Genomic DNA, 25,005 nt, shown 5'->3' on the forward strand with positions numbered 1-25,005 from the left:
TTCACCTGGAGAACGTAATGACTCTGAGCGAAGTTTGGAGGATTATCGTTCACGTTTTCAATGAAAACTTCAACAGACACGTTCACCTTAGAAAAGAGGGAATCGTTATTAGTTGGCATTTGAAAGCAGCAAAGCATTTTAGAGAACTTGATGTGAAAACAACCAGATATTTTATACATTGAAGTTCTTCACCCATAGAGAGCAGAAATATGCTTTGACCTTTGACCTTTGACCTTTGGTTTGACAGGCACAGCCCAGAAATAGAGAGACCAACTGATGCTTAGGATTCCAGAGCCCTATTCCCTATATAGTGGTACTACTATAGACCAGAGCCCTATTCCCTATATAGTGGTACTACTATAGACCAGAGCCCTATTCCCTATATAGTGGTACTACTATAGACCAGAGCCCTATTCCCTATATAGTGGTACTACTATAGACCAGAGCCCTATTCCCTATATAGTGGTACTACTATAGACCAGAGCCCTATTCCCTATATAGTGGTACTACTATAGACCAGAGCCCTATTCCCTATATAGTGGTACTACTATAGACCAGAGCCCTATTCCCTATATAGTGGTACTACTATAGACCAGAGCCCTATTCCCTATATATAGTGGTACTACTATAGACCAGAGCCCTATTCCCTATATAGTGGTACTACTATAGACCAGAGCCCTATTCCCTATATGGTGGTACTACTATAGACCAGAGCCCTATTCCCTATATAGTGGTACTACTATAGACCAGAACCCTATTCCCTATATAGTGTACTACTATAGACCAGAGAACTATTCCCTATATAGTGGCACTACTTTAGACCAGAGCCCTATTCCCTATATAGTGAACTACTTTAGACCAGAGCCCTATTCCCTATATACTTTAGACCAGAGCCCTATTCCCTATATAGTGTGCTACTATAGACCAGAGCCCTATTCCCTATATAGTGGTACTACTATAGACCAGAGCCCTATTTCCTATATAGTGGTACTACTATAGACCAGAGCCCTATTCCCTATATAGTGGTACTACTATAGACCAGAGCCCTATTCCCTATATAGTGGTACTACTATAGACCAGAGCCCTATTCCCTATATAGTGGTACTACTATAGACCAGAGCCCTATTCCCTATATAGTGGTACTACTATAGACCAGAGCCCTATTCCCTATATATAGTGGTACTACTATAGACCAGAGCCCTATTCCCTATATAGTGGTACTACTATAGACCAGAGCCCTATTCCCTATATAGTGGTACTACTATAGACCAGAGCCCTATTCCCTATATAGTGGTACTACTATAGACCAGAGCCCTATTCCCTATATAGTGGTACTACTATAGACCAGAGCCCTATTCCCTATATAGTGGTACTACTATAGACCAGAGCCCTATTCCCTATATAGTGGTACTACTATAGACCAGAGCCCTATTCCCTATATAGTGGTACTACTATAGACCAGAGCCCTATTCCCTATATAGTGGTACTACTATAGACCAGAGCCCTATTCCCTATATAGTGGTACTACTATAGACCAGAGCCCTATTCCCTATATAGTGGTACTACTATAGACCAGAGCCCTATTCCCTATATAGTGGTACTACTATAGACCAGAGCCCTATTCCCTATATAGTGGTACTACTATAGACCAGAGCCCTATTCCCTATATAGTGGTACTACTATAGACCAGAGCCCTATTCCCTATATATAGTGGTACTACTATAGACCAGAGCCCTATTCCCTATATAGTGGTACTACTATAGACCAGAGCCCTATTCCCTATATAGTGGTACTACTATAGACCAGAGCCCTATTCCCTATATAGTGGTACTACTATAGACCAGAGCCCTATTCCCTATATAGTGGTACTACTATAGACCAGAGCCCTATTCCCTATATAGTGGTACTACTATAGACCAGAGCCCTATTCCCTATATAGTGGTACTACTATAGACCAGAGCCCTATTCCCTATATAGTGGTACTACTATAGACCAGAGCCCTATTCCCTATATAGTGGTACTACTATAGACCAGAGCCCTATTCCCTATATAGTGGTACTACTATAGACCAGAGCCCTATTCCCTATATAGTGGTACTACTATAGACCAGAGCCCTATTCCCTATATAGTGGTACTACTATAGACCAGAGCCCTATTCCCTATATAGTGGTACTACTATAGACCAGAGCCCTATTCCCTATATAGTGGTACTACTATAGACCAGAGCCCTATTCCCTATATAGTGGTACTACTATAGACCAGAGCCCTATTCCCTATATAGTGGTACTACTATAGACCAGAGCCCTATTCCCTATATAGTGGTACTACTATAGACCAGAGCCCTATTCCCTATATAGTGGTACTACTATAGACCAGAGCCCTATTCCCTATATAGTGGTACTACTATAGACCAGAGCCCTATTCCCTATATAGTGGTACTACTATAGACCAGAGCCCTATTCCCTATATAGTGGTACTACTATAGACCAGAGCCCTATTCCCTATATAGTGGTACTACTATAGACCAGAGCCCTATAAGGTACAATTTGGGACATAACCGGACCCACAGAGCATCATGACCATGAGACATGTCATCACTACTACTCACTGATCTGGAGCCAGTTCTGTTGCAGTGCACCCGGACCCACAGAGCATCATGACCATGAGACATGTCATCACTACTACTCACTGATCTGGAGCCAGTTCTGTTGCAGTGCACCCGGACCCACAGAGCATCATGACCATGAGACATGTCATCACTACTACTCACTGATCTGGAGCCAGTTCTGTTGCAGTGCACCCTGACTCACAGAGCATCATGACCATGAGACATGTCATCACTACTACTCACTGATCTGGAGCCAGTTCTGTTGCAGCGCACCCGGACCCACAGAGCATCATCCACACGGGGCAGAGACTAGGAAACGAACACAAATGCAGCAGCTGTTATTTCACACCACAGACAGAATGCCTCATTGACCCTCGACCTTTCTTTTTTGTCAAAGGAAAAATGACCTTTGACCCCCCCCCGTAACTGAGCCGGTTCATGGCAACGTTCCAGGCCAACTACTTTGCAGTCGAGCATGCAAGCCATACCTCACAACACTAGCTGAACTTGTCCAAGAAGAAAACACAGTTTTAAAATGAATGCACTTTGTGACATGTTAAAAATTGCTATGGATGTTAAGTTCTGACGCTGTACGTATAAAGTATCTCAGAGTACGAGTTCTGATCCAGGATCAGCCCCCCCGCAGATTGTATTCCTTCTATTCTACAAATCAAAACTGATCCTAGATCAGCTTGATACATTGCCCCTAGAGCTCTCACCTCAAAGTCCAGTCCTCTCTTGGCGATGAGGTCCGTCCCCCGCAGGTAGAACGCCTCCGCAGGGTTCTCCGTGACGGTCAGCTGAACATCGTCACTACAGGTGATTCTGGCTACTAGAACGTCCACAGTGCTGTTCTCTTTTATAGACACGGGGTCAGGAGAAACTGTACAGACTGAGAGAGATGTCAAACAGACACAGATACAGGGGTCAGGGGAAACTGTACAGACTGAGAGAGATGTCAAACAGACACAGATACAGGGTTCAGGAGAAACTGTACAGACTGAGAGAGATGTCAAACAGACACAGATACAGGGGTCAGGAGAAACTGTACAGACTGAGAGAGATGTCAAACAGACACAGATACAGGGGTCAGGAGAAACTGTACAGACTGAGAGAGATGTGAAACAGACAGAGATACAGGGGTCAGGGGAAACTGTACAGACTGAGAGAGATGCCAAACAGACACAGGTACAGGGGTCAGGAGAAACTGTACAGACTGAGAGAGATGGGATGATGAGAAAGGAGGTGAAACAGGTACAGGGGTCAGGGGAAACTGTACAGACTGAGAGTGATGCCAAACAGACACAGGTACAGGGTTCAGGAGAAACTGTACAGAAGGAGAGAGATGGGATGATGAGAAAGGAGGTGAAACAGGTACAGGGGTCAGGAGAAACTGTACAGAAGGAGAGAGATGGGATGATGAGAAAGGAGGGGTGAAACAGGTCAGGAGAAACAGATGAATGGTTGGGGTTCCATTTACATTCAGTTCATTCAGAAAGTACAAGACATTGGAATTGGCTGAATTTGAAAATGGATTGACCTCAGACATGCACACAAACAACAACAAACTATAGTGGAGGAGGCGTGTCTACAGATACACTGTATTAATGGAGGTGTGGTGGAGGAGGCGTGTCTACAGATACACTGTATTAATGGAGGTGTGTCTACAGATACACTGTATTAATGGAGGTGTGGTGGAGGAGGCGTGTCTACAGATACACTGTATTAATGGAGGTGTGGTGGAGGAGGCGTGTCTACAGATACACTGTATTAATGGAGGTGTGTCTACAGATACACTGTATTAATGGAGGTGTGGTGGAGGAGGCGTGTCTACAGATACACTGTATTAATGGAGGTGTGGTGGAGGAGCGTGTCTACAGATACACTGTATTAATGGAGGTGTGTCTACAGATACACTGTATTAATGGAGGTGTGGTGGAGGAGGCGTGTCTACAGATACACTGTATTAATGGAGGTGTGTCTACAGATACACTGTATTAATGGAGGTGTGTCTACAGATACACTGTATTAATGGAGGTGTGGTGGAGGAGGCGTGTCTACAGATACACTGTATAAATGGAGGTGTGTCTACAGATACACTGTATTAATGGAGGTGTGTCTATAGATACACTGTAATAATGGAGGTGTGGTGGAGGAGGCGTGTCTACAGATACACTGTATTAATGGAGGTGTGGTGGAGGAGGCGTGTCTACAGATACACTGTATTAATGGAGGTGTGGTGGAGGAGGCGTGTCTACAGATACACTGTATTAATGGAGGTGTGGTGGAGGAGGCGTGTCTACAGATACACTGTATTAATGGAGGTGTGGTGGAGGAGGCGTGTCTACAGATACACTGTATTAATGGAGGTGTGGTGGAGGAGGCGTGTCTACAGATACACTGTATTAATGGAGGTGTGGTGGAGGAGGCGTGTCTACAGATACACTGTATTAATGAAGGTGTGGTGGAGGAGGCGTGTCTACAGATACACTGTATTAATGGAGGTGTGGTGGAGGAGGCGTGTCTACAGATACACTGTATTAATGTAGGTGTGGTGGAGGAGGCGTGTCTACAGATACACTGTATTAATGTAGGTGTGGTGGAGGAGGCGTGTCTACAGATACACTGTATTAATGTAGGTGTGGTGGAGGAGGCGTGTCTACAGATACACTGTATTCTGACCTCGACTTAATTCCCTCAGAATTCCACCACCTTTATGCGCCAGGAAACCATGAATAAGGTCTAGCGAACCTGTCAGCTCCAAGTGGAAAAAGAATATACTTTTTTTATCTCGATATAAATAGCACCATTCTCCAAGCACTGTAATTTACAACCTGATCAGAGCTATTGATCAGAGCTATTGATAAGAGCTATTGATAAGAGCTATTGATAAGAACTATTGATCAGAGCTATTGATAAGAGCTATTGATAAGAGCTATTGATAAGAGCTATTGATAAGAGCTATTGATGAGAGCTATTGATGAGAGCTATTGATGAGAGCTATTGATAAGAGCTATTGATAAGAGCTATTGATCAGAGCTATTGATAAGAGCTATTGATAAGAGCTATTGATAAGAGATATTGATCAGAGCTATTGATAAGAGCTATTGATAAGAGCTATTGATCAGAGCTATTGATCAGAGCTATTGATAAGAGCTATTGATAAGAGCTATTGATAAGAGCTATTGATCAGAGCTATTGATAAGAGCTATTGATAAGAGCTATTGATAAGAGCTATTGATAAGAGCTATTGATAAGAGCTAGGTAAATGAGTAATCCGTTTGGACAAGGGGATTGTAAATAGAAATGACACTTAGCTTTATAATTATTTTACCTAAAAATCGCAAGAGACAAATGTGAAACCAGTCATATGGCAACAAACTGAAGCACATCAACTTTCCCACAATAAAGTTTATGAAAGGCTGTGTCATTATGCAGAATTTAAATGACCTTTTAAAATGACCTTTTCACTTGCGGGGATGGGCACACTCGAATGTCTTAATTATAGACTACCCCGACTTTCTCTATCTCCTATTTCTATCACGTCAAATAATAGCCATTATCAGTATGGACAGTCTGTAGGCGTAATAAACACACTAAAATTCAAATGTTAGTTCCATTCATTTGGTATGTAGCCGACATTATCATTCCATTTATTAATTCCATTGTTTCGTTTACCTTCATTTGCCTCGTGGCCTTGTGGTTGTTGCTGAGGATCATTAGTAACGGAGGATGACGTCACAAAAAGAAGGACCCGTAGTCGTTACCCGCAAGGTGGGAGACCCACGAGGTCTGGGAGGGGGCACACGCTCCTGTCATCGATATCTATGTTTTATATTTTGTATAATAAATCATTTTGAGAGTAGCCCTCCAGCCCTCCAACAAGTCATTCATTAACGTTTTTAACTTAATGTCCATATGTACTAGAGAGCTAAGTGATTGTTTGTTTATTGGGCTTCAGGAATGTGACTGAAAAAGTGAAAAATAAAAAATTAACTGATTGAAAGTACAAGGGGGTATCGGTGAATATATGTCGTGGTCAAGCCTACGACGGCGCCAGTGTAATGAGCAGAGTTTACTCAGGTGTTCAACAGCGCATATCAGACCCGGAGCTTTAATGCTTCATATGTAGTTCTTCATGAGTTTCAATTTAGAAAACAGATCTCTCCGCAGAGGCAACAAACACAGGGAAGGTAAACAAAAACCTGCCTGGTTGCCATAGCAACATCAGGGAACTTGGGCAGACCGGAGTTGTTCTTCAAATACAGTATTTATCTTCTATTCTGTACCATCTTTAATTGAGGCTCGCATTCTCCTCCATTCCCGCTCTCAACACGTTACGGAAAGAGATGAACTCTATAGGAAGCTCTTGGGACAGGTCGTCTGGGTACTGGAAATAGATGAACTCTATAGGAAACTCTTGGGACAGGTCGTCTGGGTACTGGAAAGAGATGAACTCTATAGGAAGCTCTTGGGACAGGTCGTCTGGGTACTGGAAATAGAAGCTCTTGGGACAGGTAACTGGGTCTATAGATGAACTCTATAGGAAGCTCTTGGGACAGGTCGTCTGGGTACTGGAAATAGATGAACTCTATAGGAAGCACTTGGGACAGGTCGTCTGGCTACTGGAAATAGATGAACTCTATAGGAAGCTCTTGGGACAGGTCGTCTGGGTACTGGAAAGCCCATACATTTGCAGATGCGAACAGACCATACTCTTTAGCAGACAACAGTTCTTGAGGGCTCGAACAACAACAATAAAGTTGTTTGTAATTTCGTTCATAGGCTACTGGTGAACCGATGTTTGAGTTGTGTGGTTACAATATCAACGGTCCCTTATCTCTGGTATATCTTGGCATCCATCATCCAACAATTCATTTGAATTATGTGCAGCGCAATGGACATATAATGCCCAATGTCTCAGAAATGTCTGGGTTTGCAATACTCAGCATAGAAAACAGTTGGGTCGGCAACTTGGGCCTACAAGCCGTGATGGATTAAATTTGATTTAATTCAATTGAATTTAGCCCATTTGTTAAGGCTTTTAGCCAGACAAAACCCGTGGAGTTCAACCATAAATAGTGTCTGAAAGTACAGTATCCTCAAGCAGACTACTTTCTCCCTTATTGTTAGGCTATTTGAGATGTTATTTTGATAATAAGTTTATAAATACTGTGTATAGCTGTAGATAGTACACTGCATAATGAAACAATCCCTAGTAAACTAGTGTTTTGAGGGTGACTGGCTGTATTTTTTGCCAGTCATTGACTGGTTTTACGCACAACAACGTTCTATTCGAGATGGGAGAGAGCGCGAGGACGGCTCATGTCATGCAGGTTCAGGAAGCCTATACAGGACAGTTGTATATCCTATGGAGAAATATATATATATATATTGGTAGATGATCAGTATGCTGCTGCAACAAACATTTATTTTATAATCTGCAATACTTCAATTCCGAACATTATTGACTTAACAAGTAATTACATTATTGCCACTGTGTAGTGGTGTAAAGTACTTAAATCGTATTTTGGAGAATCTGTACTTTACTTTACTATTTTTTTTATTTTTGACTACTTTTACTTCACTACATTCCTAAATAAAATGATGTACTTTTTACACCATACATTTTCCCTGACACCCAAAAGTACGAGTTACAATTTGAGTGCTTAGCAGGACAGGAAAACGGTAAAATTCACACACTCATCAAGAGAACGTCCCTGGTCGTCCCTACTGCCTCTGATCTGCTGAATTCACTCAATATAAAAGCTTCCGTTGTAAATGATGTCTGAGTGTTGGACTGTGACCCTGACTGCCAAAAAAATATATATATAAAAAATCTAATTGTTCCGTGTGGTTTACTAAATATCAGGAATGTGATGAGTAGCAGTGACTTTTACTTTATACTTCTACTCAAGTATGACAATGTAGTACTTTTTACACCTCTGTACTTAAGTATCCCCGGGACCACCCATACGTAGAATGTATGCACACATGACTGTAAGTCGCTTTGGATAAAAGCGTCTGCTAAATGGCATATATTATTATTATTATTATAAGTACATTTCAAATCTGATACTTTTAGACTTTTAGTCAAGTAATATTTTACTGGGGGACTTTCACTTTTACTTGAGTCATTTTCTATTAACGTATCTTAACTGTTACTCAAGTATGACAATTTGAGTACTTGTTCCACCTCTGCCACCGGGCAACAGTCTAAAAATGTCAACATTGGGACACCCTGTAGAGCTTCGTGAACGGTTAGGCTTTAAGAGGAAATGACGAACAAATAGCTCTACCAATAAACATTTACCCATTAGCTAAAACGAAGCGAAGCCTTGGCACTAAACAAGTCCTGTGATCGATTCGATTAGGCTGCGCAGCCGCATAGACATGTCGCAATTTCAGCACCATGGACAGCGATCAGCAGTCTACACCTTGCGCGGGGACGAGAGAAGCAGCGTTATGCCAGTGCATGTAGTCTATTTAAATCGTTATGGAACGGAGGGCAGACCAAGACGTAACAGTTTGAGCCAGACACACATGGGGCGATACTTGGCTGTGCAATCCCACAGTTCCATGGTTAGTGCAGGCAATAGACGACGGCATAGCCTACTATTGTACACTATTCACTATTCTCCCTATTCTAATTGTATATATACGAAGCGTCCAACATTACCATGGGTTAAATAACTATTTAAGGGGATGGCTTAAGATAAAGGTACTGAAAACCCTTATCGAATTAAAACTCCACGAGACAATATGTTGACCAGCAAGTTGTGAGGGTTTTCAGTTGTTGAATTTAGGTCTACGTTTATTTATTCAGCAAGCGCAAGGGAACCACACCTGCAAAACCCTGTTAATTACGCACCTTCAGAAGGTAGGTCTGAATATCAGATACGGAGAAGCAAGAAGGAAAGGCGTGATGCGGCGGTTGACTCATAACCGCATAACCCCGCAGTCTCCGGGTTGTCCGCGGGGCGGGTGTGTTTAGGGTTATGGAATATTGTGTGGATGAAGGCCGGGTGGGTGGTGAGCGGGTTGAATAAAGAGAAAACAAACCTTTTAAAAAATCCATAAATGTAGAATTATTGTGCAATATATATCTATAGGCTACATTGAGGTTTTTCGTTCATTATTTTCGGCTAACAGGGATGATTAGTAGCCTATTTAAGCCTAAACTTCCCACGCACCAAATAGCCTACATATCTTATTGCCAAAGGCTTATGGGACGGGAATAAAAGGTTAATGTAGATCCACAGAGGTTAAAAGAACAATGTCAGAGTTTAATTAAATAAGTGAAAAGCTGCGGAATGTAGAGTTAAAAATAAAGAGTTGGGAGGCCCAGAGAAGAAGTCTAATGTTATAGAAGAGAGGACCAGAACAGTAGTCTAATGTTATAGAAGAGAGGACCAGAACAGTAGTCTAATGTTATAGAAGAGAGGACCAGAACAGTAGTCTAATGTTATAGAAGAGAGGACCAGAACAGTAGTCTAATGTTATACAAGAGAGGACCAGAACAGTAGTCTAATGTTATACAAGAGAGGACCAGAACAGTAGTCTGTTATAGAAGAGAGGACCAGAACAGTAGTCTAATGTTATAGAAGAGAGGACCAGAACAGTAGTCTAATGTTATAGAAGAGAGGACCAGAACAGTAGTCTGTTATAGAAGAGAGGACCAGAACAGTAGTCTAATGTTATAGAAGAGAGGACCAGAACAGTAGTCTGTTATAGAAGAGAGGACCAGAACAGTAGTCTGTTATAGAAGAGAGGACCAGAACAGTAGTCTAATGTTATAGAAGAGAGGACCAGAACAGTAGTCTAATGTTATACAAGAGAGGACCAGAACAGTAGTCTAATGTTATAGAAGAGAGGACCAGAACAGTAGTCTAATGTTATAGAAGAGAGGACCAGAACAGTAGTCTGTTATAGAAGAGAGGACCAGAACAGTAGTCTAATGTTATACAAGAGAGGACCAGAACAGTAGTCTAATGTTATAGAAGAGAGGACCAGAACAGTAGTCTGATGTTATAGAAGAGAGGACCAGAACAGTAGTATGTTATAGAAGAGAGGACCAGAACAGTAGTCTGTTATAGAAGAGAGGACCAGAACAGTAGTCTAATGTTATAGAAGAGAGGACCAGAACAGTAGTCTAATGTTATAGAAGAGAGGACCAGAACAGTAGTCTAATGTTATAGAAGAGAGGACCAGAACAGTAGTCTGTTATAGAAGAGAGGACCAGAACAGTAGTCTAATGTTATAGAAGAGAGGACCAGAACAGTAGTCTGTTATAGAAGAGAGGACCAGAACAGTAGTCTAATGTTATAGAAGAGAGGACCAGAACAGTAGTCTAATGTTATAGAAGAGAGGACCAGAACAGTAGTCTAATGACCAGAACAGTAGTCTAATGTTATAGAAGAGAGGACCAGAACAGTAGTCTAATGTTATAGAAGAGAGGACCAGAACAGTAGTCTGTTATAGAAGAGAGGACCAGAACAGTAGTCTGTTATAGAAGAGAGGACCAGAACAGTAGTCTAATGTTATAGAAGAGAGGACCAGAACAGTAGTCTAATGTTATAGAAGAGAGGACCAGAACAGTAGTCTGTTATAGAAGAGAGGACCAGAACAGTAGTCTGTTATAGAAGAGGACCAGAACAGTAGTCTGTTATAGAAGAGAGGACCAGAACAGTAGTCTGTTATAGAAGAGGACCAGAACAGTAGTCTGTTATAGAAGAGAGGACCAGAACAGTAGTCTGTTATAGAAGAGAGGACCAGAACAGTAGTCTGTTATAGAAGAGGACCAGAACAGTAGTCTGTTATAGAAGAGAGGACCAGAACAGTAGTCTAATGTTATAGAAGAGAGGGCCAGAACAGTAGTCTAATGTTATAGAAGAGAGGACCAGAACAGTAGTCTAATGTTATAGAAGAGAGGACCAGAACAGTAGTCTAATGTTATAGAAGAGAGGACCAGAACAGTAGTCTGATGTTATAGAAGAGAGGACCAGAACAGTAGTCTAATGTTATAGAAGAGAGGACCAGAACAGTAGTCTAATGTTATAGAAGAGAGGACCAGAACAGTAGTCTAATGTTATAGAAGAGAGGACCAGAACAGTAGTCTAATGTTATAGAAGAGAGGACCAGAACAGTAGTCTGTTATAGAAGAGAGGACCAGAGAAGTAGTTTAATGTTTGGGAATGATTTGGTGGTAAAAGAGGATGATAGCAGTGACAGCTAGCTATGTTTTTTAAATTTTGTTTTACAATATATTTATTGTCATTTTTTACAATTTAACAATCTGCAAAATATGACACAGATAATGCCCCGTTATTCCTTCCACCTACACAAAACACCATGCTACACGGCAGCACATCATACAAAACCCTTCCCTCCCCAACACAGGAACACCCCCCTCCCTCCCCAACACAGGAACACCCCCCTCCCTCCCCAACACAGGAACACCCCCCTGCCATCTCTCTACCGGTATTAGCTTCAATGACAACAACAAAAAGAAACAGAATGAACTTCACATTCAAGGTTAGAAAATAAATTATTCAACGCAAAAACCACAAATAATAATAATAATATTAATGAAGAAAATAATATTGAGTCAGCTGAGGTAACGACTGCTGCTGAAAGTCCCCCAGACATCAGTCCATTCAAAGGGTTTATTACGTACATTGTACATTATTTTCCCAGCTAGCAGTGTTATGTGTGATGATTGTGAGGCGCTATACAAATTCGACAGTCACACGATGGGGACTTTGATTATGCCTGTGGCCTGTCAAGGGAACTGTGGTCTACTGTTCTGATGGGTTAAATGAACAACTGAAATCTGGACACTGATTGTAGGTCTATAACCTCTCGCATAGCCTTAATATTAACTCCTGCAGCATTTCTTGCAGTAAAACGATGGGCTTACGCCAAATGTAAGCTACATTTTGACTTGGGAAGAGGAGTGGAGAAATATGATTTCTTTCTTTCAGCATCTTGACGGTATGTGAAAACTCAGCATACAAATACATAGTTAGATAAACTACATGGCCACTACTCAACACGCTTTAAGCACGGGGGTATTGTCATGCTGAAACAAGACACGGCCTTCCCCAAACTATTGCCACAAAGTTGGAAGAACAGAATCGTCTAGAATATCATTGTATCCTGGGGGGGTGGGGGGGGGGGGGGGCTAGCTCGAACCATGAAAAACAGCCCCTGACCATTATTCCTCCTCCACCAAACTTTACAGTTGACACTATGCATTCGGGCAGGTAGCGTTCTCCTGGCATCCGCCAGACCCTGATTCATCCATCGGACTACCAGATTCGTCATTCCAGAGAACACGTTTCCACTGCTCCAGAGTCCAATGATGGTGAAGATTTACACCACTCCAGCCAACATTTGGCATTGCTCATGGTTATCTTAGGCTTGTGTGTGGCTGCTCAGCTATGGAAACCCATTTCATGAAGCTCTCGACAAACAGTTATCGTGCTGACATTGCTTCCAGAGGCAGTCGGTGGTGAGTGTTGCAACCGAGGACAGATGATTTTTACGAGCTATGGTGCTTCAGTACTCGGCGGTCCTGTCCTGTCAGCGCGTGTGTGGCCTACCACTTCACGGTTGAGCCGTTGTTGCTCCTAGACATTTCCACTTCACAATAGCAACAGCTATAGCAGGGCAGAAATTTGACGAACTGGCTTGTATGACGGTGCCACGTTGAAAGTAACTGAGCTCTTCAGTACAGCCCATTCTACTGCCAATGTTTGTCTATGGAGATTGCATGGCTGTGTGTTCGATTTTATACAACTGTCAGCAACGGGTGTGGCTGAAATAGCCAAATCCAGTCATTTCAAGGGGTGTCCACATACCTTTGGCCACACAGTGGAACATCTGTAGAGATGCTGTGTTTATCAGCATCATAAAACCTGATAGCGTGGTTAGGGACCGTCTCTAAAGGTGAAGGTGCTGTCTTTATCAGCATCATAAAACCTGATAGCGTGGTTAGGGACCGTCTCTACAGGTGAAGGTGCTGTCTTTATCAGCATCATAAAACCTGATAGCGTGGTTAGGGACCGTCTCTAAAGGTGAAGGTGCTGTCTTTATCAGCATCATAAAACCTGATAGTGTGGTTAGGGACCGTCTCTAAAGGTGAAGGTGCTGTCTTTATCAGCATCATAAAACCTGATAGCGTGGTTAGGGACCATCTCTAAAGGTGAAGGTGCTGTCTTTATCAGCATCATAAAACCTGATAGCGTGGTTAGGGACCATCTCTAAAGGTGAAGGTGCTGTCTTTATCAGCATCATAAAACCTGATAGCGTGGTTAGGGACCATCTCTAAAGGTGAAGGTGCTGTCTTTATCAGCATCATAAAACCTGATAGCGTGGTTAGGGACCGTCTCTAAAGGTGAAGGTGCTGTCTTTATCAGCATCATAAAACCTGATAGCGTGGTTAGGGACCGTCTCTAAAGGTGAAGGTGCTGTCTTTATCAGCATCATAAAACCTGATAGTGTGGTTAGGGACCATCTCTAAAGGTAAAGGTGCTGTCTTTATCAGCATCATAAAACCTGATAGCGTGGTTAGGGACCATCTCTAAAGGTGAAGGTGCTGTCTTTATCAGCTTCATAAAACCTGACAGCGAGGTTAGGGACCGTCTCTAAAGTGAAGGTGCTGTCTTTATCAGCATCATAAAACCTGATAGTGTGGTTAGGGACCATCTCTAAAGGTGAAGGTGCTGTCTTTATCAGCATCATAAAACCTGATAGCGTGGTTAGGGACTGTCTCTAAAGGTGAAGGTGCTGTCTTTATCAGCATCATAAAACCTGATAACGTGGTTAGGGGCCGTCTCTAAAGGTGAAGGTGCTGTCTTTATCAGCATCATAAAACCTGATAGCGAGGTTAGGGACCGTCTCTAAAAGTGAAGGTGCTGTCTTTATCAGCCTCATTAAACCTCATACTATTTCAAAAACAGAAAATATGCATCTAAGCCAAACTGAAATCTTATCAGAAACATGTTGGGTCGTTTTCACATATTTCTATTTCCTTACAACCGGTGAAACTGGACATTTTGCACAGAAAAACTTTCCAGTTTTTAAAATAATTATTGCATTTTATCGCTGGTCCCTAAAGGTCTTTGCTCCGAGAAAGAATCCGAGATGACGGAGAAAACTTTACCGATCTCAACTGTATTGAAGCATTCATTCTATCGATCTATCGATCACATTATTCTGTTGAGCAAAAGGGTTGACTTAATCTTCTAGGTCCATTTATAAATGACAGAAGAGAATCTGCATCTAATTACAGACAAGTTGACTTACAAATAGCCTACCAACATGCTGGAAATTATAAGCAGAAACATATTCATATCAGGCAACAACTAAAAATATCCTGCACCTCCTGTTAAAAAAATCCTTCTGCTGTCTCTGACTGTAGCCCACAGCACATGTTGTATAGTAGTGGGTTAGGGTTGGGTGCGGGTCTCAGATTTTCACTTTATCACATAGAGTCTGGCGGTTGCAGATGGCGGGTGGGTGAGCCAACAGTTGACCTGCGCACCGCTAGCGCGTGGAGGAAAGGCATAACTTCCTAAACCAGAATCTGGCCCGTGGTCAGTATGACGTGCAGGCCACAAGGCCTGTGAAACATTGCAGGCCACAAGGCCTGTGAAACATTGCAGGCCACAAGGCCTGTGAAACATTGCAGGCCACAAGGCCTGTGAAACATTGCAGGCCACAAGGCCTGTGAAACATTGAACAAAGTGAACCAAATCAGCCTGAGTAGCCTAAAATGGACACTGTGTGTATCCCCCCTATTAAAACATAAACAACAATCCACAACCCCTCTCAACAACAGACCAAGATAACCACCTGACCGAAGCGGCCAATAGAACCGTCACTACTCACAATAGAACCATCACTACTCACAATAGAACCATCACTACTCACAATAGAACCGTCACTACTCACACTACAACCATCACTACTCACAATAGAACCATCACTACTCACAATAGAACCATCACTACTCACACTAGAACCATCACTACTCACACTAGAACCATCACTACTCACACTAGAACCATCACTACTCACAATAGAACCATCACTACTCACAATAGAACCATCACTACTCACAATAGAACCATCACTACTCACACTAGAACCATCACTACTCACACTAGAACCATCACTACTCACACTAGAACCATCACTACTCACAATAGAACCATCACTACTCACAATAGAACCATCACTACTCACACTACAACCATCACTACTCACAATAGAACCATCACTACTCACAATAGAACCATCACTACTCACACTAGAACCATCACTAGAACTCACACTAGAACCATCACTACTCACAATAGAACCATCACTACTCACAATAGAACCATCACTACTCACACTAGAACCATCACTACTCACACTAGAACCATCACTACTCACAATAGAACCATCACTACTCACAATAGAACCATCACTACTCACAATAGAACCATCACTACTCACACTAGAACCATCACTACTCACACTAGAACCATCACTACTCACAATAGAACCATAGAACCACTACTCACACTAGAACCATCACTACTCACACTAGAACCATCACTACTCACACTAGAACCATCACTACTCACAATAGAACCATCACTACTCACACTAGAACCATCACTACTCACTAGAACCATCACTACTAGAACCATCACTACTCACACTAGAACCATCACTACTCACAATAGAACCATCACTACTCACACTAGAACCATCACTACTCACACTAGAACCATCACTACTCACAATAGAACCATCACTACTCACACTAGAACCATCACTACTCACAATAGATCCATCACTACTCACACTAGAACCATCACTACTCACAATAGATCCATCACTACTCACTACAACCATCACTACTCACAATAGATCCATCAACTCACACTACAACCATCACTACTCACAATAGATCCACCATCACTACAACTCACTGTTTACACTCACAATAGAACCATCACTACTCACACTAGAACCATCACTACTCACACTAGAACCATCACTATCACTAGTTCCTCCACTACTCACAGAACCACTCACACTAGAACCATCACTACTCATAGATCCATCACTACTCACACTAGAACCATCACACTCAATAGAACCATCACTACTCACACTAGAACCATCACTACTCACAATAGAACCATCACTACTCACACTACAACCATCACTACTCACAATAGAACCATCACTACTCACACTAGAACCATCACTACTCACACTAGAACCATCACTACTCACAATAGAACCATCACTACTCACACTAGAACCATCACTACTCACAATAGATCCATCACTACTCACACTACAACCATCACTACTCACAATAGATCCATCACTACTCACACTAGAACCATCACTACTCACGTTTCTCAGCTGGACAGAGTACAGAAAGTAAAAACAACACCAGACAACCCAGGAGGATATTTGCAGTTTGCTGTTTTCCTTGAACGTTATATAGTTCCATGTCCTGGTTTTCAGACGACACGACAAATGAAGTCCGTAGAGAGGACGAGGAGAGGAGACGATGGTACCAGTCGGTACTCACTGGGCATAATGCTGTGTCTGTGTTGCCCTGCCTGACGTGTGGGAGTCGACTACAGTTGCAATGTCTGTGACTTCATCTTAGGGTCATATTATTGCCTAAAGAGCCAACAGTGGCCTGCTAGCCTCCTACTGAAATACTTGCATCTGATTTGCTGCTTGAAGACGGTTACACTGGAAGTGTATGAAATGGCATCCTATTCCTTATGGGCCCTGGTTAAAAGTAGTGTAGAATGTATGCACACATGACTGTAAGTCGCTTTGGATAAAAGCGTCTGCTAAATGGCATATATATATAGGGAATAGGGCCCTGGTTAAAAGTAGTGCACTATATAGGGAATAGGGCCCTGGTTAAAAGTAGTACCACTATATAGGGAATAGGGCTCTGGTCTATAGTAGTACCACTATATAGGGAATAGGGCTCTGGTCTATAGTAGTACCACTATATAGGGAATAGGGCTCTGGTCTATAGTAGTACCACTATATAGGGAATAGGGCTCTGGTCTATAGTAGTACCACTATATAGGGAATAGGGCTCTGGTCTATAGTAGTACCACTATATAGGGAATAGGGCTCTGGTCTATAGTAGTACCACTATATAGGGAATAGGGCTCTGGTCTATAGTAGTACCACTATATAGGGAATAGGGCCCTGGTTAAAAGTAGTGTACTATGTAGGGAATAGGGCCCAGGTTAAAAGTAGTACACTATGTAGGGAATAGGGCCCTGGTTAAAAGTAGTGTACTATGTAGGGAATAGGGCCCTGGTTAAAAGTAGTGCACTATGTAGGGAATAGGGCCCTGGTTAAAAGTAGTGTACTATGTAGGGAATAGGGCCCTGGTTAAAAGTAGTGTACTATATAGGGAATAGGGCCCTGGTTAAAAGTAGTGTACTATATAGGGAATAGGGCCCTGGTTAAAAGTAGTGTACTATATAGGGAATATGGCCCTGGTTAAAAGTAGTGTACTATATAGGGAATAGGGCCCTGGTTAAAAGTAGTGTACTATGTAGGGAATAGGGCCCTGGTTAAAAGTAGTGTACTATATAGGGAATAAGGCCCTGGTTAAAAGTAATGTACTATATAGGGAATAGGGCCCTGGTTAAAAGTAGTGTACTATATAGGGAATAGGGCCCTGGTTAAAAGTAGTGCACTATGTAGGGAATAGGGCCCTGGTTAAAAGTAGTGTACTATGTAGGGAATAGGGCCCTGGTTAAAAGTAGTGCACTATGTAGGGAATAGGGCCCTGGTTAAAAGTAGTGTACTATATAGGGAATAGGGCCCTGGTCTATAGTAGTACCACTATATAGGGAATAGGGCCCTGGTTAAAAGTAGTGTACTATATAGGGAATAGGGCCCTGGTCTATAGTAGTACCACTATATAGGGAATAGGGCCCTGGTTAAAAGTAGTGCACTATATAGGGAATAGGGCTCTGGTCTATAGTACTACCACTATATAGGGAACAGGGCTCTGGTCTATAGTAGTACCACTATATAGGGAATAGGGCTCTGGTCTATAGTAGTGCACTATATAGGGAATAGGGCTCTGGTCTATAGTAGTACCACTATATAGGGAATATGGCTCTGGTCTATAGTAGTACACAATATAGGGAATAGGGCTCTGGTCTATAGTAGTGCACTATATAGGGAATAGGGCTCTGGTCTATAGTAGTACCACTATATAGGGAATAGGGCCCTGGTTAAAAGTAGTGCACTATATAGGGAATAGGACTCTGGTCTATAGTAGTACCACTATATAGGGAATAGGGCTCTGGTCTATAGTAGTGCACTATATAGGGAATAGGGCTCCTGTCTATAGTAGTACCACTATATAGGGTATATGGCTCTGGTCTATAGTAGTACACAATATAGGGAATAGGGCTCTGGTCTATAGTAGTGCACTATATAGGGAATAGGGCTCTGGTCTATAGTAGTACCACTATATAGGGAATAGGGCCCTGGTTAAAAGTAGTGCACTATATAGGGAATAGGGCTCTGGTCTATAGTAGTACCACTATATAGGGAATAGGACTCTGGTCTATAGTAGTACCACTATATAGGGAATAGGGCTCTGGTCTATTGTAGTACCACTATATAGGGAATAGGGCTCTGGTCTATAGTAGTACCACTATATAGGGAATATGGCTCTGGTCTATAGTAGTACACAATATAGGGAATAGGGCTCTGGTCTATAGTAGTGCACTATATAGGGAATAGGGCTCTGGTCTATAGTAGTATCACTATATAGGGAATTGATGGGTGGGTGGGTGGGTGGGTGGGTGGGTGGGTGGGTGGATGGATGGACAGATGGATGGACGGATGGATGGATGGATGGACGAATGGATAGATGGACGGATGGATGGATGGATGGATGGATGGATGGATGGATGGATGGATGGATGGATGGATGGATGGGTGGATGGGTGGATGGATGGATGGATGGGTGGAGGTATGGATGGATGGTCTAACCAGTCAGGTCTAACCAGTCAGATCTAACCAGTCAGGTCTAACCAGTCAGATCTAACCAGTCAGATCTAACCATTCAGGTCTTACCAGTCAGGTCTAACCAGTCAGATCTAACCAGTCAGGTCGAACCAGTCAGATCTAACCAGTCAGATCTTACCAGTCAGGTCGAACCAGTCAGATCTAACCAGTCAGATCTAACCAGTCAGGTCTAACCAGTCAGATCTAAGCAGTCAGGTCTAACCAGTCAGCACTAACCAGTCAGATCTAACCAGTCAGATCTAACCAGTCAGGTCTAACCAGTCAGATCTAACCAGTCAGGTCTAACCAGTCAGATCTAACCAGTCAGGTCTAACCAGTCAGCACTAACCAGTCAGGTCTAACCAGTCAGGTCTAACCAGTCAGATCTAACCAGTCAGGTCTAACCAGTCAGATCTAACCAGTCAGGCCTAACCAGTCAGGTCTAACCAGTCAGGTCTAACCAGTCAGATCTAACCAGTCAGATCTAACCAGTCAGGTCTAACCAGTCAGATCTAACCACAGGTCTAACCAGTCAGGTCTAACCAGTCAGATCTAACCAGTCAGGTCTAACCAGTCAGATCTAACCAGTCAGGTCTAACCAGTCATTACATTACATTACATTTAAGTTATTTAGCAGACGCTCTTATCCAGAGCGACTTACAAATTGGTGCATTCACCTTATGACATCCAGTGGAACAGCCACTTTACAATAGTGCATCTAAATATTTTAAGGGGGTGAGAAGGATTACTTTATCCTATCCTAGGTATTCCTTAAAGAGATGGGGTTTCAGGTGTCTCCGGAAGGTGGTGATTGACTCCGCTGTCCTGGCGTCGTGAGGGAGTTTGTTCCACCATTGGGGAGCCAGAGCAGCGAACAGTTTTGACTGGGCTGAGCGGGAACTGTACTTCCTCAGTGGTAGGGAGGCGAGCAGGCCAGAGGTGGATGAACGCAGTGCCCTTATTTGGGTGTAGGGCCTGATCAGAGCCTGGAGGTACTGAGGTGCCGTTCCCCTCACAGCTCCGTAGGCAAGCACCATGGTCTTGTAGCGGATGCGAGCTTCAACTGGAAGCCAGTGGAGAGAGCGGAGGAGCGGGGTGACGTGAGAGAACTTGGGAAGGTTGAACACTAGACGGGCTGTGGCGTTCTGGATGAGTTGTAGGGGTTTAATGGCACAGGCAGGGAGCCCAGCCAACAGCGAGTTGCAATAATCCAGACGGGAGATGACAAGTGCCTGGATTAGGACCTGCGCCGCTTCCTGTGTGAGGCAGGGTCGTACTCTGCGGATGTTGTAGAGCATGAACCTACAGGAACGGGCCACCGCCTTGATGTTAGTTGAGAACGACAGGGTGTTGTCCAGGATCACGCCAAGGTTCCTAGCGCTCTGGGAGGAGGACACAATGGAGTTGTCAACCGTGATGGCGAGATCATGGAACGGGCAGTCCTTCCCCGGGAGGAAGAGCAGCTCCGTCTTGCCGAAGTTCAGCTTGAGGTAGTGATCTGTCATCCACACTGATATGTCTGCCAGACATGCAGAGATGCGATTCGCCACCTGGTCATCAGAAGGGGGAAAGGAGAAGATTAATTGTGTGTCGTCTGCATAGCAATGATAGGAGAGACCATGTGAGGTTATGACAGAGCCAAGTGACTTGGTGTATAGCGAGAATAGGAGAGGGCCTAGAACAGAGCCCTGGGGGACACCAGTGGTGAGAGCGCGTGGTGAGGAGACAGATTCTCGCCACGCCACCTGGTAGGAGCGACCTGTCAGGTAGGACGCAATCCAAGCGTGGGCCGCGCCGGAGATGCCCAACTCGGAGAGGGTGGAGAGGAGGATCTGATGGTTCACAGTATCGAAGTCAGTATCACAGTCAGGTCTAACCAGTCAGATATAACCAGTCAGCACTAACCAGTCAGATCTAACCAGTCAGGTCTAACCAGTCAGCACTAACCAGTCAGATCTAACCAGTCAGGTCTAACCAGTCAGCACTAACCAGTCAGATCTAACCAGTCAGGTCTAACCAGTCAGGTCTAACCAGTCAGATCTAACCAGTCAGGTCTAACCAGTCAGCACTAACCAGTCAGATCTAACCAGTCAGGTCTAACCAGTCAGATCTAACCAGTCGGGTCTAACCAGTCAGGTCTAACCAGTCAGGTCTAACCAGTCAGATCGAACCAGTCAGGTCTAACCAGTCAGATCTAACCAGTCAGGTCTAACCAGTCAGATCTAACCAGTCTGGTCTAACCAGTCAGATCTAACCAGTCAGGTCTAGCCAGTGTACTGTTCAGAAGTACTGACTCTACAACAACACGTGGATCACATTAACCCTAATCTCTGAAATCAAAAGCTCTGCATGCCATCATAAACACATTGTCATTTTATGAGTAAATCATATTGAGGTGTTTATAAAAAAAGGACTTATTTTCTGTACTCACTGAAGCATCAGTAGGACATAGTTCACATGGATATGACCACCACCATCCACTTTCTCCCATCCTCTCAAAGGGGTTTGAAAATAGGTGCCCTATTCCCTATATAGCGCCTTACTTTTCACCAAAGCGTACTGTAAGGTATAGCGTGCCAAGTCAGACACAACCTAGGGGTTTCTCTGTCACTCTGGGTCTTTGTGGTCCCCAACCTGTCCCCTGTCTCTGTCCCGTTGGACATGTGATGACATACACACCGGTACATAATGGGGGACACGTACCACTTCACACAGGAACCATATATCACTCCTCCACACACACACACACACACACACACACACACACACACACACACACACACACACACACACACACACACACACACGCACACGCACACGCACACGCACACGCACACGCACACGCACGCACACGCGCACGCGCACGCGCACTCTCCCACGCCCGTCCACACCCCACTATAGACCTGCTGTGTGTGGGAATAACAGACACACAGTGTCATAGTGTCATATGAAACAAACACGTTGTGTTGTGTGAGGCTGCCAAACACCAGACACCATGGTATAATGACAGGCTATAAGAGGGAGGGAGCCCCTAGGAACACCCAGCTGTTGGCTTGGAACAGTGTGGTCTCATTCTTCATGTCATTGCAGATTGAACTGAATGACTTACCTGGCTGAATTTAATTGACTTACCTGACTACCCAGTGCTTGACTTGGTCAGGAGCTCACAGGAACGGAGTACAGGGCCAGCACATCAAATGTTCTACTGAGTTCCTGAACCTCTTATGAGGTCAAAAGTATTGTGGAGTTCCAGAACCTCTTATCAGGTCAAAAGTATTGTGGAGTTCCAGAACCTCTTATCAGGTCAAAAGTATTGTGGAGTTCCAGAACCTCTTATCAGGTCAAAAGTATTGTGGAGTTCCAGAACCTCTTATCAGGTCAAAAGTATTGTTGAGTTCCAGAACCTCTTATCAGGTCAAAAGTATTGTGGAGTTCCAGAACCTCTTATCAGGTGAAAAGTATTGTGGAGTTCCAGAACCTCTTATCAGGTCAAAAGTATTGTGGAGTTCCAGAACCTCTTATCAGGTCAAAAGTATTGTGGAGTTCCAGAACCTCTTATCAGGTCAAAAGTATTGTGGAGTTCCAGAACCTCTTATCAGGTGAAAAGTATTGTGGAGTTCCATAACCTCTTATCAGGTCAAAAGTATTGTGGAGTTCCAGAACCTCTTATCAGGTCAAAAGTATTGTGGAGTTCCAGAACCTCTTATCAGGTGAAAAGTATTGTGGAGTTCCATAACCTCTTATCAGGTCAAAAGTATTGTGGAGTTCCAGAACCTCTTATCAGGTCAAAAGTATTGTGGAGTTCCAGAACCTCTTATCAGGTCAAAAGTATTGTGGAGTTCCAGAACCTCTTATCAGGTCAAAAGTATTGTGGAGTTCCAGAACCTTCCATATACAAACAGTACCACCACCTATTTCAGTCCAAGTCAAGCACTGGACCTAAAATGAAATGTAAAAACTGTTGACACTTTAAAAGGAGAAATCGGAAATAGTTCATTGTCTCTCATGTAAGGCCTGTGTAACCAGGAGACTGAGGAAGTGTGATGTCATTGTGAATATGTAATGAAGCTTCATTTCTCCATCCAAGGACTGTGGCATGGTGAGACAGACAGGGCTGCAGTAACCACTACCACCAGCAGAGGGCAGCACAGTAGAGGTTAGAATAGAACAGCCTGTGGATACAGTAAACAACACTTTCATTTTCAACATAGTTTAAGTTTCAAGTTACATGAAGCAGGAATAGGCTGGGCGATGAACTATGAACAGTCTCACAGACTAGCTGAACAATCTAGCCCACTCAAACCAATCACAACAATAGATTGCAGTAGGAATATCATCCCATTATCCCACACTTGTCTGGCACTAGGGGTGTAACTGTTCTGAGTGAGATTTGATTCCTCTGTTGCTATGTAACCAGTGCACTGACAGGCCTCATCAATTTAATCAGACAAGGTAAACAATCTAAACATTGAGACATTCAGACAGGCCTTTTCCAGGATAGGATTTGATTATCTCTGCCCTTACAGGCCCAAGATAAGACCCAAGACCCGGGCCCAGGTTCCATACCCAGTCAGTCTCATACAGTAGAAATACAATCCGGGCCCAGGTTCCATACCCAGTCAGTCTCATACAGTAGGAATACAACCCGGGCCCAGGTTCCATACCCAGTCAGTCTCATACAGTAGGAATACGACCCGGGCCCAGGTTCCATACCCAGTCAGTCTCATACAGTAGGAATACGACCCGGGCCCAGGTTCTATACCCGGCCAGTCTCATACAGTAGGAATACGACCCAGGCCCAGGTTCTACACCAAGTCTGTCTCATACAGTAGAAACACAACCCGGGTCCAGGTGCCAGTCAGTCTCATACAGTACGCAGCTCCAGTAAAGAGGTACACAGCCCAGGGCAACACAGTGTCAACAGCAGAAAATGAGCCTCAGCAGTCTTAAGACTCCCTCCCAGAATGCTTTGCACTAATCTACAGTAGCTGCTTACAGTGGCTGGAGGCTCACCCCGGGTTAGGGATAGAGTTAGAGTTAGGTCAGCCATGTATGAGTCCTGCTTGAGCCGGGTTAGAGTTAGAGTTAGAGTTAGGTCAGCCATGTATGAGTCCTGCTTGGGCCGGGTTAGGGTTAGAGTTAGAGTTAGAGTTAGAGTTAGGTCAGCCATGTATGAGTCCTGCTTGGGACAGAGTTAGAGTTAGAGTTAGAGTTAGAGTTAGAGTTAGAGTTAGAGTTAGGTCAGCCACGTATGAGTCCTGCTTGGGCCCGGTTAGAGTTAGAGTTAGGTCAGCCATGTATGAGTCCTGCTTGGG

At 43.5% G+C, this 25,005-nt stretch overlaps 1 long non-coding RNA gene across 1 annotated transcript; it reads right to left on the reverse strand.

Annotated features, from left to right (window-relative positions):
- Positions 1 to 17,117, reverse strand: LOC124019851. Its single transcript, XR_006835856.1, has 4 exons — positions 17,033 to 17,117; positions 3,328 to 3,500; positions 2,852 to 2,917; positions 1 to 86 (listed from the first exon to the last, which is right to left on the reverse strand). It is a non-coding gene; the product is annotated as an uncharacterized LOC124019851 (long non-coding RNA).
- Between the last annotated feature and the right edge of the window lie 7,888 nt (positions 17,118 to 25,005).

The sequence above is a fragment of the Oncorhynchus gorbuscha genome, unplaced genomic scaffold (genome assembly GCF_021184085.1).
Source record: "Oncorhynchus gorbuscha isolate QuinsamMale2020 ecotype Even-year unplaced genomic scaffold, OgorEven_v1.0 Un_scaffold_697, whole genome shotgun sequence".
Classification (NCBI taxonomy): Eukaryota; Metazoa; Chordata; class Actinopteri; order Salmoniformes; family Salmonidae; genus Oncorhynchus; species Oncorhynchus gorbuscha.